The 16,918-nt window shown below is 48.0% G+C and overlaps 1 protein-coding gene across 1 annotated transcript in view; it reads left to right on the top strand.

The window, feature by feature from the left end:
- Positions 1-2,462: 2,462 nt before the first annotated feature.
- Positions 2,463-16,918, top strand: part of LOC135571029 (CD82 antigen-like) — a 54,778-nt gene continuing 40,322 nt past the window's right edge. The window contains exon 1 of the mRNA XM_065016843.1: positions 2,463-2,529. The gene's annotated coding sequence lies outside the window, so the exon portion shown is untranslated. The remainder of the gene's footprint in view (positions 2,530-16,918) is intronic.

The following is a 16,918-nucleotide window of genomic DNA, read 5'->3' as shown; positions in this document are numbered from 1 at the left end:
AGAGTGGAGGGGTGGAGGGGCAGCAGGGTAGCCTAGTGGTTAGAGTGGAGGGCGGCAGGTAGCCTAGTGGTTAGAGTGGAGGGTGGAGGGGCAGCAGGGTAGCCTAGTGGTTAGAGTGGAGGGGCGGCAGGTAGCCTAGTGGTTAGAGTGGAGGGGCGGCAGGTAGCCTAGTGGTTAGAGTGGAGGGCGGCAGGTAGACTAGTGGTTAGAGTGGAGGGGCGGCAGGTAGCCTAGTGGTTAGAGTGGAGGGGCGGCAGGGTAGACTAGTGGTTAGAGTGGAGGGGCGGCAGGTAGCCTAGTGGTTAGAGTGGAGGGGCGGCAGGTAGACTAGTGGTTAGAGTGGAGGGCGGCAGGTAGACTAGTGGTTAGAGTGGAGGGGCAGCAGGTAGACTAGTGGTTAGAGTGGAGGGGCGGCAGGTAGACTAGTGGATAGAGTGGAGGGGCGGCAGGTAGACTAGTGGTTAGAGTGGAGGGGCGGCAGGTAGACTAGTGGTTAGAGTGGAGGCGGCAGGTAGACTAGTGGTTAGAGTGGAGGAAAGAGCAGGTAGACTAGTGGTTTAGAGTGGAGGGCGGCAGGTAGACTAGTGGTTAGGTGGAGGGGCGGCAGGTTGTGTTGGACTAGTAACCAGCAGGTAGACTAGTGGTTAGAGCGTTGGACTAGTAACCAGCAGGTAGCCTAGTGGTTAGACCTTTGGACTAGTAACCAGCAGGTAGCCTAGTGGTTGACGTTGGACATGTAGCAGGTAGCCTAGTGGTTAGAGTGTTGGACTAGTAACCAGCAGGTAGCCTAGTGGTTAGAGTGTTGGACTAGTAACAGCAGGTAGCCTAGTGGTTAGAGTGTTGGACTAGTAACCAGCAGGTAGTCTAGTGGTTAGAGTGTTGGACTAGTAACCAGCAGGTAGACTAGTGGTTAGAGTGTTGGACCTAGTAACCAGCAGGTCGCCTAGTGGTTAGAGTGTTGGACTAGTAACCAGCAGGTCGCCTAGTGGTTGGAGAGTGTTGGACTAGTAACCAGCAGGTAGCCTAGTGGTTAGAGCGTTGGACTAGTAACCAGCAGGTAGCCTAGTGGTTGAAGTGTTGGACTAGTAACCCAGGTAGCCTAGTGGTTAGAGCGTTGGACTAGTAACCAGCAGGTAGCCTAGTGGTTAGAACGTTGGACTAGTAACCAGCAGGTAGCCTAGTGGTTAGAGCGTTGGACTAGTAACCAGCAGGTAGACTAGTGGTTAGAGTGTTGGACTAGTAACCAGCAGGTAGTCTAGTGGTTAGAGTGTTGGACTAGTAACCAGCAGGTAGACTAGTGGTTAGAGTGTTGGACTAGTAACCAGGAAGGTTGCAGTTAACCCACTGTTCCTAGGCCGTCATTGAAAATAATAATAATGTGTTCTTAACTGACTTGCCTAGTTAAATAAAGGTAAAATAAAAAATTTAAATCTGCCTTTATCTGTCCAATGAGATGATACCATATGGGTGGATCATCATGGGGGTTCTGTCTTTATCTGTCCAATGAGATGATACCATATGGGTGGATCATCATGGGGTTCTGTCTTTATCTGTCCAATGAGATGATACCATATGGGTGGATCATCATGGGGGTTCTGTCTTTATCTGTCCAATGAGATGATACCATATGGGTGATCATCATGAGGGTTCTGTCTTTATCTGTCAATGAGATGATACCATATGGGTGGATTTTTATTTTTCTAGGCAGTTCAGAACAAATTCTTATTTTCAATGACGGCCTAGGAACAGTGGGTTAACTGCCTTGTTCAGGGGCAGAGCGAAGATGTTTACCTTGTCAGCTCTAGAGTTGATCTTGCAACCTTCAGGTTACTTGTCCAAAGCTCTGGGGGCTCTGCCTTTATCTGTCCAATGAGATGAATCTGGAATAGACTCTGCGCCCGCAGGGTATTATTTGCTATTAGTAGCTGCAGCTTTAGGGCCACAGCTTAATGGTTTCATGACAGTATAGCCCCTACCGACAGCATCAACCTACTTTCAACCTGCAATAAAACCCATCTATAAGTCAAATCTCTCTTCACTACATCATCCGCGTTGACTTATTATACCTCAATGTAAGTCAACGTGCAATGGTATAGGAAAAGAAATACAATTTCAATCTGTGGCCCTACCCAATCAATGCATCTGATGTTTTGTTCTATACAGACATGATAATTACGCTCGAAGCGTCACGGGGATTTAGGGGTTAAAGAAGGGCATCGCGCAGGCTCGTTAAAATGGTGGGAACTACAGAGGATTCCCTCGCTCTGTTTCCAGCCGTTACACTAACATGCTTGTTGCTGACGCTGAGCCTTTCTAAAAAGTTAACAGCTGGTTACGTAACGCCCGGCTTTTCAGAGCTAAGATCTCTTCTCGGTCCCGTCCGCGCTCCGCTCCGCGTCGTGTTGTTCCACTCTTGGCTTTGTTATTACCAGTCCAAAGTCAACAGACAGCTCGCTCACACAACAGGACAAGGAGACCGACCACTCCGTTGCACCAACTTTTATTCCCCTACAAACTTTACGCCAAACCGTAAGTAATTATACCAGGCAAACTTTGCGCACGGTATTACACAATATGATTTGTCGTTTTTGTGCAAATGGTTAGCCTACGTTTTCCCTTGGATAGAAGCGCAATTATTTTTGGAGTGACACGCTTGACATTTTGATGAGCCCTTTGGAAGAGAAAAAAAAAGTGGAATGGGAGTGTATGTAGAATGATGAATTTAAACAGAATTCGGGGTAATAAACGTTGGAAAGGTAAAAGCAATGGTCCCTGTGTTTTCATCAGTTACTGCTGATGTGGCGTGTGCGTGTGGAACTGTTGGTTGAACACAGGACTCAAAAAACACTAACGTCTGTAATTGAGACAAGTCGTATCCCAGGCATTGGAACTTCCCAACCATAACGTCTGTTCTCCTGATGATGTGGATACATTTGTAGTGAAGTTATATGCGGAATCATTGTTGATGCATCATGATAAAAAATATACACACTTCTTTGTTGTTCAAACATTGAAACGTTTCTTGTAGTGTTTTATATTTCTATATATTTGAGGTGTTATAAAAAAAATCTAAAATTTAATATGGACTTCTGAAACATTTTCCGTCTCTGACGGACTTAAGGGTTTATCTTATTGTTATGGAAAAAACTAACGCATCTATTCTGGTTTTTTCTTCCATTAGCGGGTCTAGAATGTTCTCCACGTTGGTATGAGTTCCATTCCTTCCTGTTGTATTTGATATTGTGTCCGAACGTTCAAACTAAAACGGAGAGGGTTGAACAGTGTGGAATCCTTCAATCACTGACCTCCCACCTTCTATAGTGTAGATGATACTTCCCGACACATGGAACATACTGCCAAGTACTTCTCCACCCAGCGTTCACCGTTTTTTGGCCAGGGGCCATGTATATTATATTATCTCAAGGCTGATCTCACATCTGTTTTGTCTTATCGTTGTAATGGATAATATTACATGGACAGAGAAGAGGATGATCTAGATCAGCGCTCCTGTTTTGAACACGGGCCCCAGAACAGAGGTCGTTTAGGAACTTGTTTCTACCAGACCAATGATGGCTAAAGCAGAGGCTGTGTGTTCAAAACCATCTTCCTGCTGGGAGAGTTTTATCTGTGTCCCATATGGCATCCTATTCCCACATAGTACACTACTAGTACTACCTATTCCCTACATGACCAGGCCCTGTAGGGTGCTATATACAGGATAGTTTGTCATTTGGGACTCAACTCAGTAGCAGGTCAGGGGAAGCAGAGGAGACCTTTAGGACAGCATCAGACTAGTGTGTGTGTGTTTTACAGTAGCTGTTCTAACACACACAGATACAGACTTACGCGGCAAACTCAACCTCGGCAACTCAACCTACATACTGGTAGCACTGTATGTAACTAGCAACATAACAGACTATCAGTCTGGTTTCATATCTCTCCTCTCTATAACAGACTATCAGTCTTGTTTCATATCTCCTCCTCTCTATAACAGACTATCCAGTCTTGTTTCATATCTCTCCTCTCTATAACAGACTATCAGTCTTGTTTCATATATCCTCCTCTCTATAACAGACTATCAGTCTTGTTTCATATCTCCTCCTCTCTATAACAGACTATCAGTCTTGTTTCATATCTCCTCTCTATAACAGACGATCAGTCTGGTTTCATATCTCCTCTCTATAACAGACTATCAGTCTTGTTTCATATCTCCTCTGTGTATTTAAATGCAGTTATACAGGACAATGTCGACTGGTCATTTACATATGTGATGTTGTAACAGACTATCAGTGTCTGTTTGTTTTATTACAGTTGTTCTGCATGTAACTCTATGGCAGAGCTAGCTGTGTGTCTGGTGGGCAGAGCTAGCTGTCTGTGACAGACTGGTGGGCAGAGTAGCTGTGTGTGACTGGTGGGCAGAGCTAGCTGTATGGGAGACTGGTGGGCAGTCTGGTTTCATGGGACTGGTGGGCAGAGCTAGCTGTATGGGACTGAGTGGGCAGAGCTAGCTCATGGGACTGGTGGGCAGATCTCACTCTCTATAACAGGACTAGCTGTGTGACTGGTTTCCAGAGCTATCTGTGTGTCTGTAACAGAGCTATCAGTCTGGTTTCATAGCTAGCTGTGTGTGACTGACTATCAGTCTGGTTTGACTGGTGGGCAGAGCTAGCTGTGGGACTGTGGGCAGAGCTATCATGGGACTGGTTTCAGAGCTAGCTGTGTGGGACTGGTGGGCAGAGCTAGCTGTGTGGGACCATGTCGACAGAGCTCATTTGTAACTCTGTGATAGCTGTGTGGGACTAGTGGGCAGATAGTGTATGTTTGTTTTATTAGGACAGTTGTTGTATGTAACTCTGTGGCAGAGCTAGCTGTGTGTGACTGGTGGGCAGAGCTAGCTGTGTTGTGACTGTTGGGCAGAGCTAGCTGTATGTAACTCTGTGGCAGAGCTAGCTGTGTGTAACTCTGTAGGCAGAGCTAGCTGTGTGTGACTGGTAGGCAGAGCTAGCTGTGTGTGGGCAGTGACTGTTGGGCAGAGCTAGCTGTATGTGACTGGTAGGCATGGGCAGAGCTAGCTGTATGTGGGACTGGTGGGCAGAGCTAGCTGTGTATGGGACTGGTGGGCAGAGCTAGCTGTGTGTGGGACTGGTGGGCAGGGCAGAGCTGCTGTGTGGGACTGGTGGGCAGAGCTATGGGACTGTGTGTGTGTGTGAGACTGGTGGGCAGAGCTAGCTGTATGTGTGTGTGTGAGACTGGTGGGCAGAGCTAGCTGTGTGTGTGACTGGTGGGCAGAGCTAGCTGTGTGTGTGTGACTGGTGGGCAGAGCTAGCTGTGTGTGGTGACTGGTGGGCAGAGCTAGCTGTGTGTGTGTGACTGAGTGGGCAGAGCTAGCTGTGTGTGTGTGACTAAGTGGGCAGAGCTAGCTGTGTGTGACTGGTGGGCAGAGCTAGCTGTATGGGCTGTGTGTGTGTGACTGGTGGGCAGAGCTAGCTGTGTGTGACTGGTGGGCAGAGCAAGCTGTGTGTGTGTGGGACTGGTGGGCAGAGCAAGCTGTGTGTGTGTGGGACTGGTGGGCAGAGCTAGCTGTGTGGGACTGGTGGGCAGAGCTAGCTGTGTGGGACTGGTGGGCAGAGCTAGCTGTGTGGGACTGGTGGGCAGAGCTAGCTGTGTGGGACTGGTGGGCAGAGCTAGCTGTGTGTGACTGGTGGGCAGAGCTAGCTGTGTGTGACTGGTGAGCTGTATGGGACTGAGGGCAGAGCTAGCTGGACTGGTGGGCAGAGCTAGCTGTGTATGACTGGTGGGCAGAGTCTCCCAGTGGGTGGTGAGTACACCGATGCCCCCAGTTGGCCAGTCTCCCAGTGTGGACGTGCCTTGCCCCCTCCTGCGCCCCCCCAGCCTCCCTGCCCCCCAGTGTGGACATGCCCTCCTGCCCCCCAGTGTGGACATGCCCCCCCCAGCCCTCCTGCCCCAGTGTGGACATCCCCCCAGCCCTCCTGCCCCCAGTGTGGACGTGCTCATTGAGTGCCAGAGATGACTGGCTGAGAGACTTTCTTTCCCTTTTAAACGCTAGGTTGTTGATCTGATCACTCGCTGGACTTTATGGGTTTTCCCTCTGTGTTTTAAATGGAGGGAAAGATGTGGCCAACGATAGATGTTACTGGCCCATAAGATCTGTTCACATACCAGAATAAATAGAAGTGTCATCTCTTTTTTAGTTAGCTGTTAAGTTGATTGTGAATTGAATGGGATCGTTGTACTTACGAGTGGGCAATTCCACGCTAACCAAATTACGCTTGGACTTTTTAAAAACTTTAAAATATATGCCAAACACAAACTTTATTTGAGCGTTTATCAAACCATACAAGTCTCGGCACAAGGACTACGTTGAACTAGTTGTTGCTGGTAAATGTAGCAAAAACTAACTTAGTGGAAGAACTGTGTAGATGTAGACTTTGGTAACAGAATTTACAGTCAAATCTCCATCTGGGTTTCATGATCACGTTCCCTCAAACACCCTGTTTTTAAATATCTGCTCTGAATTAAGATTCAAAGATGTCTGAAGAGAGAACTGCCTGTCAGCTATGACCAGGCGCCTTGAGTCTGAACATATCTATATATTGTTTTGAGTCTGAACATATCTATATATTGTTTTGAGTCTGAACATATCTATATATTGTTTTGAGTCTGAACATATCTATATATTGTTTTGTGGGGTTATTGTACTACATTACGTGAAGTGGATTTACTCCCATTAACAGGAATTACGAAACAAAATGACCTAATTGGTCCTGATCTGTAATAAACAGAAATGCATAATTTATGGATTTGAATGTCTAATTTTCTGCATATCAGCACACCTCTTGAGCTAATCTATACGCTCCTGTCTGGTGGTTATTTATAATAAAGAAGATAAATATGCTTCTGTGCACCTCTGCTCAAATCTGGATAAAAGACTGAAAGGAATGTGAGTTATTCACTACATTTTAGTTATCGCTTGCTTTTTCTCTGAACTCTACCAAGCTTGCCAGCTTGAGCATCCCAGCTAAGATAGTTAGACAAGATAACTTCTCCTAACTTCATTGATAACAATTTTATGAAGTTGGCTATTCGAAGCTGAATGGAAGACAAATCTTAGGGGGGACGTGCCCTCTGTGTATAAGGCTTCTGGGTGCTCATGGGTCCTTTCTGATGGAAAAGCTCCCAGTATAGATAGGGGGACGTGCCTCTGTGTATAAGGCTTCTGGGTGCTCATGGGTCCTTTCTGATGGAAAAGCTCCCAGTATAGATAGGGGGGGCGTGCCTCTGTGTATAGAGGTGCTCATGGGTCTTTCTGATGGAAAAGCTCCCAGTACAGATAGAGACGTGCCCTCTGTGTATAAAGGCTTCTGGGTGCTCATGGGTCCTTTCTGATGGAAAAGCTCCCAGTATAGATAGGGGGACGTGCCCTCTGTGTATAAGGTTCTGGTGCTCATGGGTCCTTTCTGATGGAAAAGCTCCAGTATAGATAGGGGAGGGACGTGCCCTCTGTGTATAAGGCTTCTGGGTGCTCATGGGTCCTTTCTGATGGAAAAGCTCCCAGTATAGATAGGGGGGACATGCCCTCTGTGTATAAGGCTGGGTGCTCATGGGTCCTTTCTGATGGAAAAGCTCCCAGTACAGATAGGGGGCGTGCCCTCTGTGTATAAGGCTTCTGGGAAAAGATGAAAAGCTCCCAGTACAGACAGTTTAAGTGTTGTTTTAGACTCTCACACAGTAAATCATTTCAAACAGTTTCTTATGGCAGGTTGCAGTTTGCCTGCATTCCGTGTGTGTGTGTGTGTGTGTCACACTGGCCTTGTAGGTCGTGTGTCAGACTTTGTTCATAGAACCTGTAATATCTGCTGAGATGTTGTTCATGTATTCTAGGTTCCAGTCTGAGACCAAGGTTACTTGCTTTCTAGGCTTGTTAGTGGTAGACTGCATGAACTGTTGATGAATCAAGCCCAGCTAAACACCAGCTGCTCTACCAGTGGGCGGGCCCACCAATCACCAGCTGCTCTACCAGTGGGGGCGGGCCAATCACCAGCTGCTCTACCCAGTGAGGCGGGCCCATCAATCACCTGCTGCTCTACCAGTGGGCGGGCCCACCAATCACCTGCTGCTCTACCAGTGGGGCGGGCCCACCAATCACCTGCTGCTCTACCAGTGGGGCGGGCCCTGCCAATCACCTGCTGCTCTACCAGTGGGGGCGGGCCCACCAATCACCTGCTGCTCTACCAGTGGGGGCAGGTCCACCAATCACCTGCTGCTCTACCAGTGGGGCGGGTCCACCAATCACCAGCTGCTCTACCAGTAGGGGCGGGTCCACCCACCACCAGCTGCTCTACCAGTGGGCGGGCCCACCCATCACCGGCTGCTCTACCAATGGGACGATGTCTGTAGTGGTTTCACCCAACCGGTTGCTTCTTTATTCAAGGACATCATTGAATCAGATTAACCCCTCAAATTCAACCGATGAGCCCTCAGCGTTGACCCTAAACTGTAAATAGTCCTAATCCTTGCAGCCACAGTAGAGAACATTGCACTCCTGTAACTACTAGACTCTATAGTCTGAACCCTGTAACTACTAGACTCTATAGTCTGAACCCTGTAACTACTAGACTCTATAGTCTGAACCCTGTAACTACTAGACTCTATAGTCTGAACCCCTGTAACTACTAGACTCTATAGTCTGAACCCCTGTAACTACTAGACTCTATAGTCTGAACCATGTGTTTCTCCTCTGTTTACATGTTCCTGGTGGTTGGGGGTGACTATGTGAAGGGGGGGGGGGGTTGGGGTTTAGGAGGGGCCAAGCGTGAGACTTCTTTCTCAGCAGGAGCCTCCCTCATTCAGACAAACACCCTCCCCATCATCCTACCCCCCTTTCCCCCGGTCGGTTGTCATGGGAGCGTCTGAAGAGTCTTTAATGAAGTTATCTGGGAGGTTCTATGGCCAGGGTGCCATTATATATGACACTACTTTTGACCAGAGCCCTATGGCCAGGGTGCCATTATATATTACACTACTTTTGACCAGAGCCCTATGGCCAGGGTGCCATTATATATTACACTACTTTTGACAGAGCCCTATGGCCAGGGTGCCATTATATATTACACTACTTTTGACCAGAGCCCTATGGCCAGGGTGCCATTATATTACACTACTTTTAACAGAGCCCTATGGCCAGGGTGCCATTATATATTACACTACTTTTAACCAGAGCCCTATGGCCCGGGTGCCCGTATATATTACACTACTTTTAACCAGAGCCCTATGGCCAGGGTGCCATTATATATGACACTACTTTTAACCAGAGCCCTATGGCCAGGGTGCCATTATATATTACACTACTTTTACCCCAGCTTAGGCCCTATGGCCAGGGTGCCATTATATATGACACTACTTTTAACCAGAGCCCTATGGTCAGGGTGCCATTATATATTACACTACTTTTGACCAGAGCCCTATGGCCAGGGTGCCATTATATATCACACTACTTTTGACCAGAGAGCCCTATGGCCAGGGTGCTCATGACTGTTAGGGCTCGCTTTGGCAAGTCTAGGCAGCACCCCTCCCTGTTGACACCTCTAACCCCCCCTCTCTACCCCTTTCTGATCCCCACCCTACACTCACCTTGTTTCTCTGACCCTCCCAACCCAGATACATCAACCCCCTTGTTTCTCTGGTCCTCCCAGCCAGATTACCTCAACCCCTTGTTTCTCTGGTCCTCCCAGGCCAGATACCTCCAACCCCCTTGTTTCTCCTGGTCTCCCAGGCCAGATGCCTCAACCCCCTTGTTTCTCTGGTCCTCCCAGGCCAGATACCTCCCAACCCCTTGTTTCTCTGGTCCTCCCAGGCCAGATCCTCAACCCCCCTTGTTTCTCTGGTCCTCCCAGCTCAGTTACCTCAACCCCCTTGTTTCTCTGGTCCTCCCAGGCCAGATACCTCAACCCCCTTGTTTCTCTGTTCCTCCCAGGCCAGATACCTCAACCCCTTGTTTCTCTACTCCTCCCAGGCCAGATACCTCAACCCCCTTGTTTCTCTACTCCTCCCAGGCCAGATACCTCAACCCCCTTGTTTCTCTACTCCTCCCAGGTCAGATACCTCAACCCCCTTGTTTCTCTACTCCTCTCCCAGGTCAGATACCTCAACCCCTTGTTTCTCTGGTCCTCCCAGGCCAGATACCTCAACCCCCTTGTTTCTCTACTCCTCCCAGGCCAGATACCTCAACCCCCTTGTTTCTCTACTCCTCCCAGGCCAGATACCTCAACCCCCTTGTTTCTCTACTCCTCCCAGGCCAGATACCTCAACCCCCTTGTTTCTCTGGTCCTCCCAGGCCAGATACCTCAACCCCCTTGTTTCTCTACTCCTCCCAGGCCAGATACCTCAACCCCCTTGTTTCTCTACTCCTCCCAGGCCAGATACCTCAACCCCTTGTTTCTCTACTCCTCCCAGGCCAGATACCTCTCAACCCCCCTTGTTTCTCTACTCCTCCCAGGCCAGATACCTCAACCCCTTGTTTCTCTGGTCCTCCCAGATCCAGATACCTCAACCCCCTTGTTTCTCTGGTCCTCCCAGGCCAGATACCTCCAACCCCCCTTGTTTCTCTGGTCCTCCCAGGCCAGATACCTCCAACCCCCTTGTTTCTCTACTCCTCCCAGGCCAGATACCTCAACCCCCTTGTTTCTCTGGTCCTCCCAGGCCAGATACCTCAGCCCCCCTTGTTTCTCTGGTCCTCCCCAGGTCCGATACCTCAACCCCCTTGTTTCTCTACTCTCCCAGGCCAGATACCTCAACCAGGCAGGGATAGTTTTACACCTTTAAAACAGCCTCCGGTCACTTGGTCATAACTAACCATTGTTCTGGTGAGAAAGGGACATCTTTCATATTGGTCTGCTGTTTAGTGAAAGGCCTGTGTCCCAACTGACGCCCATATTCCCTATGTAGTGCACTACTTTTGAACAGAGCCCTATGCGCCCGGTCCATAGTAGCGCGGTACATAGAGAATAGGGTGTTATCTGAGGGACGCGATTTGAATGTAGCGGCTGGAGTGGAGTGGTCCTCTCTCCTCTCCGTGTTGAGTTTCTCCTTTTGTTCAGGGATCAGAGTGGCTGAAAGCTGCCTTTGTTTTGGTGGCCAACTCAAAGCAGGGGCCCTGTCCTGTCTGTCTGTCTCTCTGTCTAGAGGATGGTTGCTGGAGGATGTTGGCTATGGTGTGTGTGTGTGTGTGTGTGTGTGTGTGTGAGAGATGTAGAAGAGAGGGGGGCAGTGAGTGCACGGGTTTTGTTAAGGAGGGCAGGTGTTAAGGGACGTGCTGTGTGGGTTTGGAGAAAAGTTTGGGTGTGTTTTGCGCATGTGTGTGTAGTCTTAACCAGAGACTGGCTAGACCAGCTTAACACTGATGAAACTTAACCTTGCCCTGCTTGGAGAACAGGCTTGTTCAAGTGGACGACCACTCCATTAAAACTGTCTGTGTGTGTGGTGTGTGTGGTGTGTGTGTGTGTGTGTGTGTGATTTGTCCTCTAACAGGGGAAGCCTGTATTCTAGCTTCATTATCAAGCCATTAGGATGATGTGTGATGACAGCCTGTAGGATGGGAGTGACTAATGAGACTGGTGTTAAAACACGTCCACACTCAGCCTCTTTGACTCGACACGGAGAAGAAGGGTTGTCACAATCCCAGTATGACTGTGCTATGACTGTGCTACCGGACCAGAGTGTGACTGTGCTACCGGACCAGAGTGTGACTGTGCTACCGGACCAGAGTGTGACTGTGCTACCGGACTGTGACTGCCGGACCAGAGTGTGACTGTGCTACGGACCAGAGTGTGACTGTGCTACCGGACCAGAGTGTGACTGTGCTACCGGACCAGAGTGTGACTGTGCTACCGGACCAGAGTGTGAGCTACCGGACCAGTGTGACCAGACTTTCTTTGGCCAACAAAATAAAACGTAAAGCAGATTAAACACTTAGGTCCTTTAAAAAATAAACAACTTTATGTAAAATATTGTGACTCTGTAAGAAACACGAGGCTGTTTACCTTCCAACACTAGGAGTGTCTACCTTCCAACACTAGGAGTGTTTACCTTCCAACACTAGGAGTGTCTACCTTCCAACACTAGGAGTGTCTACCTTCCAACACTAGGAGTGTCTACCTTCCAACACTAGACCTTCCAACACTAGGAGTGTCTACCTTCCAACACTAGGAGTGTCTACCTTCCAACACTAGGAGTGTCCAACACTAGGGTGTCTCCAACACTAGGAGTGTCTACCTTCCAACACTAGGAGTGTCTACCTTCCAACACTAGGAGTGTCTACCTTCCAACACTAAGTGTCTACCTTCCAACACTAGGAGTGTCTACCTTCCAACACTAGGGTGTCTACCTCCAACCTTCCAACACTAGGAGTGTCTACCTTCCAACACTAGGAGTGTCTACCTTCCAACACTAGGAGTGTCTACCTTCCAACACTAGGAGTGTCTACCTTCCAACACTAGGAGTGTCTACCTTCCAACACTAGGAGTGTCTACCTTCCAACACTAGGAGTGTCTACCTTCCAACACTAGGAGTGTCTACCAACCAACACTAGGAGTGTTTGTCTTCTGTCTCCTAGAGATTAACTTACTTTGGTGCAAAATCAATTCCAGAACAACAGCAAGTGAAGATGTGAAGATGCTGGAGGAAACCGGTACAAAAGTATCTATAGCCACAGTAAAACGAGTCCTATATCGACATAACCTGAAAGGCCGCTCAGCAAGGAAGAAGCCACTGCTTCAAAACCGCCTTTTGGAGAAATGTCCTCTGCTGAAACAAAAAATAGAACTGTTTGACCATAATCACCATCGTTATGTTTTGGAGGGAAAAAGGGGGATGCTTGCAAGCCGAAGAACACCATCCCAATCCTGAAGCATGGGGCTGGCAGCATCATGTTGTGGGGGTGCTTTGCTGCAAAATAGATGGCATCATAAGGAGGGAAATTATGTGGATCTATTGAAGCAACATCAAGACATCAGTCAGGAAGTTAAAGCTTGGTTGCAAATGAGTGGCCATCACAACACCTGACCTCAATCCCATAGAAAATATGTGGGCAGAACTGAAAAAAGCGTGTGCGAGCAAGGAGGCCTACAAACCTGACTCCGTTACACCAGCTCTGTCAGGAGGAATGGGTCAACATTCACCCAACTTATTGTGGGAAGCTTGTGGAAGGCTACCTGAAACGTTTGACCCAAGTTAAATAATTTAAAGGCAATGCTACCAAACACTCAATTAGTATTAAGTAAACTGCTGACCCACGGGGAATGTGATAAAATAAATAAATGCTGAAGTAATTAATTCTCTCTACTATTATTCTGACATTTCACATTCTTAACATAAAGTGGTGATCTTAACTGACCTAAGACGGAATTTTTACTAGGATTAAATGTCAGGAATTGTGAAAAACTGGGTTTAAAATGTATTTGGCTAAGGTGTATGTAAACTTCCGACTTCAACTGTATACACACACATCTAACAAGTAGGTCAAACATGTACAGTGGTACATGACCGAGTGACTCCAGACCGAGTGACTCCAGACCGAGTGACTCCAGACCGAGTGACTCCAGACCGAGTGACTCCAACCTAAGTGTATGTAAACGTCAGACTTCGACTGTATACAGCCAATCCAGAGAGGGCATGTATTTCCCAAAGAAACCCCTAGACTAAATTGTCTTGTCCTGCACGGCTCTAACCAGCTCATGGGTGTGACAGGAGTCTGTGTCTAAGTTGTGCATGGGATCGTGTGTGTGTGTATGTGTGTGTCAGAATGAACGCTAAATGTCACCCTGCAGACAGAACAACAAATGTCAGAAGTTATCTTATCTTTGTACATTTCCCCTTTTTAACACACAAACAGAAGCACATTCTTTCATTATCTCTCTGTAGGCGCTCCAGATACAGTATCTCACAGATGTCCTTAATTCCTCCTAGTTTTAGTTACTATGTTACCAGGAGAGAGACTAACATCTCATAGAATGTCCTTACTTCCTCCTAGTTTTAGTTACTATGTTACCAGGAGAGAGACTAACATTTTGAAGAAGATTCCAGTGGCACAGCAGTAATGGAAGTATCGTGTCTTGACACACACACACATACTATAAACAAAAGCAGATTCTTATTCCCTTAAACACACTGTCTAAATCAGGGATGGGCAACTGTAGGCCCGCGGAGGTGAACTCAGTCGGGGGTCGGGGTCTCAACTTACTGTTGACAGTTAGAATAATAGAATACACAAGGTGACATTTTAGATAATTGGTTTTGCATCAGCTGTCAACCATTTTTTTTTTGGGGGGGGGTGATTAGTCTAGCGGCCATCTATCTAAACGTGTAGTGAGCATTAGTCTGAGCGTGTAGTGAGCGTTAGTCTAAACGTGTAGTGAGCGTTAGTCTTAACGTGTAGTGAGCGTTAGTCTGAGCGTGTAGTGAGCGTTAGTCTAAACGTGTAGTGAGCGTTAGTCTAAACGTGTAGTGAGCGTTAGTCTAAACGTGTAGTGAGCATTAGTCTAAACGTGTAGTGAGCATTAGTCTGAGCGTGTAGTGAGCGTTAGTCTGAGCGTGTAGTGAGCGTTAGTCTGAGCGTGTAGTGAGCGTTAGTCTGAGCGTGTAGTGAGCGTTAGTCTGAGCGTGTAGTGAGCGTTAGTCTGAGCGTGTAGTGAGCGTGTAGTGAGCGTTAGTCTGAGCGTTAGTCTGAGCGTTAGTCTGAGCGTTAGTCTGAGCGTTAGTCTGAGCGTTAGTCTGAGCGTTAGTCTGAGCGTTAGTCTGAGCGTTAGTCTGAGCGTTAGTCTGAGCGTTAGTCTGAGCGTGTAGTGAGCGTTAGTCTGAGCGTGTAGTGAGCGTTAGTCTGAGCGTGTAGTGAGCGTTAGTCTGAGCGTGTAGTGAGCGTTAGTCTGAGCGTGTAGTGAGCGTTAGTCTAAACGTGTAGTTAGCGTTAGTCTGAGCGTGTAGTGAGCATGGTTGAATTACAGACCGGGGTGGAGTCCATTGATCATCAGTTATCATATTTAAAAACAGCAGACTTTTTCCTCCAGCCTGTGACAAAATGTGAAGAATTGTAGGGAATGAGCTGTAAAAACTGTTAATTATTCTCTCTGTTCCATGGCAAAATGAGTAGAATTAGGGCTGGGTGATATATGGCCTAGAAATCATATCTCAATGTTTTTGATGTATTTTTAACTTCTGGGTAATTCACCACATATCTAGGTATTTTATTTCTATGTTTTTCTCTAAATAAGTGGTGTACAATGAAAGGTCAAATACACTATTTCAAACAGTCAACAATAATCTAATAGGGGCTTGGTGTGAGGGGAGGGCTTGTGTGAGGGAGGGCTTGGTGTTGGTGTGTGTGTAAATCATAGAGGAAGAGGCGGCAAAGAGGTTTTACTCCAAAATCTGTCCACAGTCAGCCCAATGCATTTCTATGGGCTTGTTTTGGACCTAGCTTGTCGCCTGCCTTTCTGCCTTTGGGACAACAATTCCCATTTTGTTAGGGCTGTCATTTATATCCAGATCTCTGGTGTAAATGGGAAGATGCACAGAGGAGCCAAGGAGACGAGACCAAAAAGACATGAGAACAAGCACCTAAACGCTCAAACATGAAAAACACAAAACTAGATTATTGCGATTTAGGCCTGGTTGTAGCAACCTCATGATGGGTATAGGGTTTAGGCCTGGTTGTAGCAACCTCATGATGGGTGTAGGGTTTAGGCCTGGTTGTAGCAACCTCATGATGGGTGTAGGGTTTAGGCCTGGTTGTAGCAACCTCATGATGGGTGTAGGGTTTAGGCCTGGTTGTGGCAACCTCATGATGGGTGTAGGGTTTAGGCCTGGTTGTAGCAACCTCATGATGGGTATAGGGTTTAGGCCTGGTTGTAGCAACCTCATGATGGGTGTAGGGTTTAGGCCTGGTTGTAGCAACCTCATGATGGGTGTAGGGTTTAGGCCTGGTTGTGGCAACCTCATGATGGGTGTAGGGTTTAGGCCTGGTTGTAGCAACCTCATGATGGGTGTAGGGTTTAGGCCTGGTTGTGGCAACCTCATGATGGGTGTAGGGTTTAGGCCTGGTTGCAGCAACCTCATGATGGGTGTAGGGTTTAGGCCTGGTTGCAGCAACCTCATGATGGGTGTAGGGTTTAGGCCTGGCTGCAGCAACCTCATGATGGGTATAGGGTTTAGGCCTGGCTGCAGCAACCTCATGATGGGTATAGGGACAATTAGAGTATCATGTAGTAGCCTAAACCCTATCAATGTTATATTGAACTGGGTGAATGGAGTACGAATGACAGTCATCCAATATGCTGTAATGCTCATAAAAAAGAGTTTAATCCTCCCTCTTCATAAACGGCACCAACCGCCTCTGATGCAAACACATGTAGACAGAAAGTGGAAGCAAAAGTGACCTGCAAGCTCTCTGACTTCAAACTCTGATCTTGACCCAGTGCTTTCACTCTCCCCCCTCTCTCCCCCTCTCTCCCCTCTCTCTCTCCCCTCCCCCTCTCTCTCTCCCCTCCCCCCTCTCTCTCTCCCCTCCCCTCTCTCTCTCCCTACTCCTCTCCCGCTCCTCTCGCTCTTTCTTTCTCTCCTCCCCTTCTCTCCCCTCCCCCTCTCTCTCTCTCCCTGCTCCTCTCTCTGCTCGCTCTTTCTTTCTCTCCTCTCCCCCTCTCGCTCTTTCTTTCTCTCCTCCCCTTCTCTCTCCTCTCCCCGCTCCTCTCTCTCGCTCTCCCCGCTCCTCTCGCTCTTTCTTTCTCTCCTCCCCTTCTCTCTCTCTCTCCCCGCTCCTCTCTCTCTCTCTCCCCGCTCTCTCTCTCTCTCTCTCTCCCGCTCCTCTCTCTCTCTCTCTCCCTCTCGCTCTTTCTTTCTCTCCCCCTTC

Source organism: Oncorhynchus nerka, unplaced genomic scaffold (genome assembly GCF_034236695.1).
Source record: "Oncorhynchus nerka isolate Pitt River unplaced genomic scaffold, Oner_Uvic_2.0 unplaced_scaffold_841, whole genome shotgun sequence".
Classification (NCBI taxonomy): domain Eukaryota; kingdom Metazoa; phylum Chordata; class Actinopteri; order Salmoniformes; family Salmonidae; genus Oncorhynchus; species Oncorhynchus nerka.
Note: the sequence above shows the minus strand (reverse complement) of the source record. Positions and strands in the feature narration are given on the sequence as shown.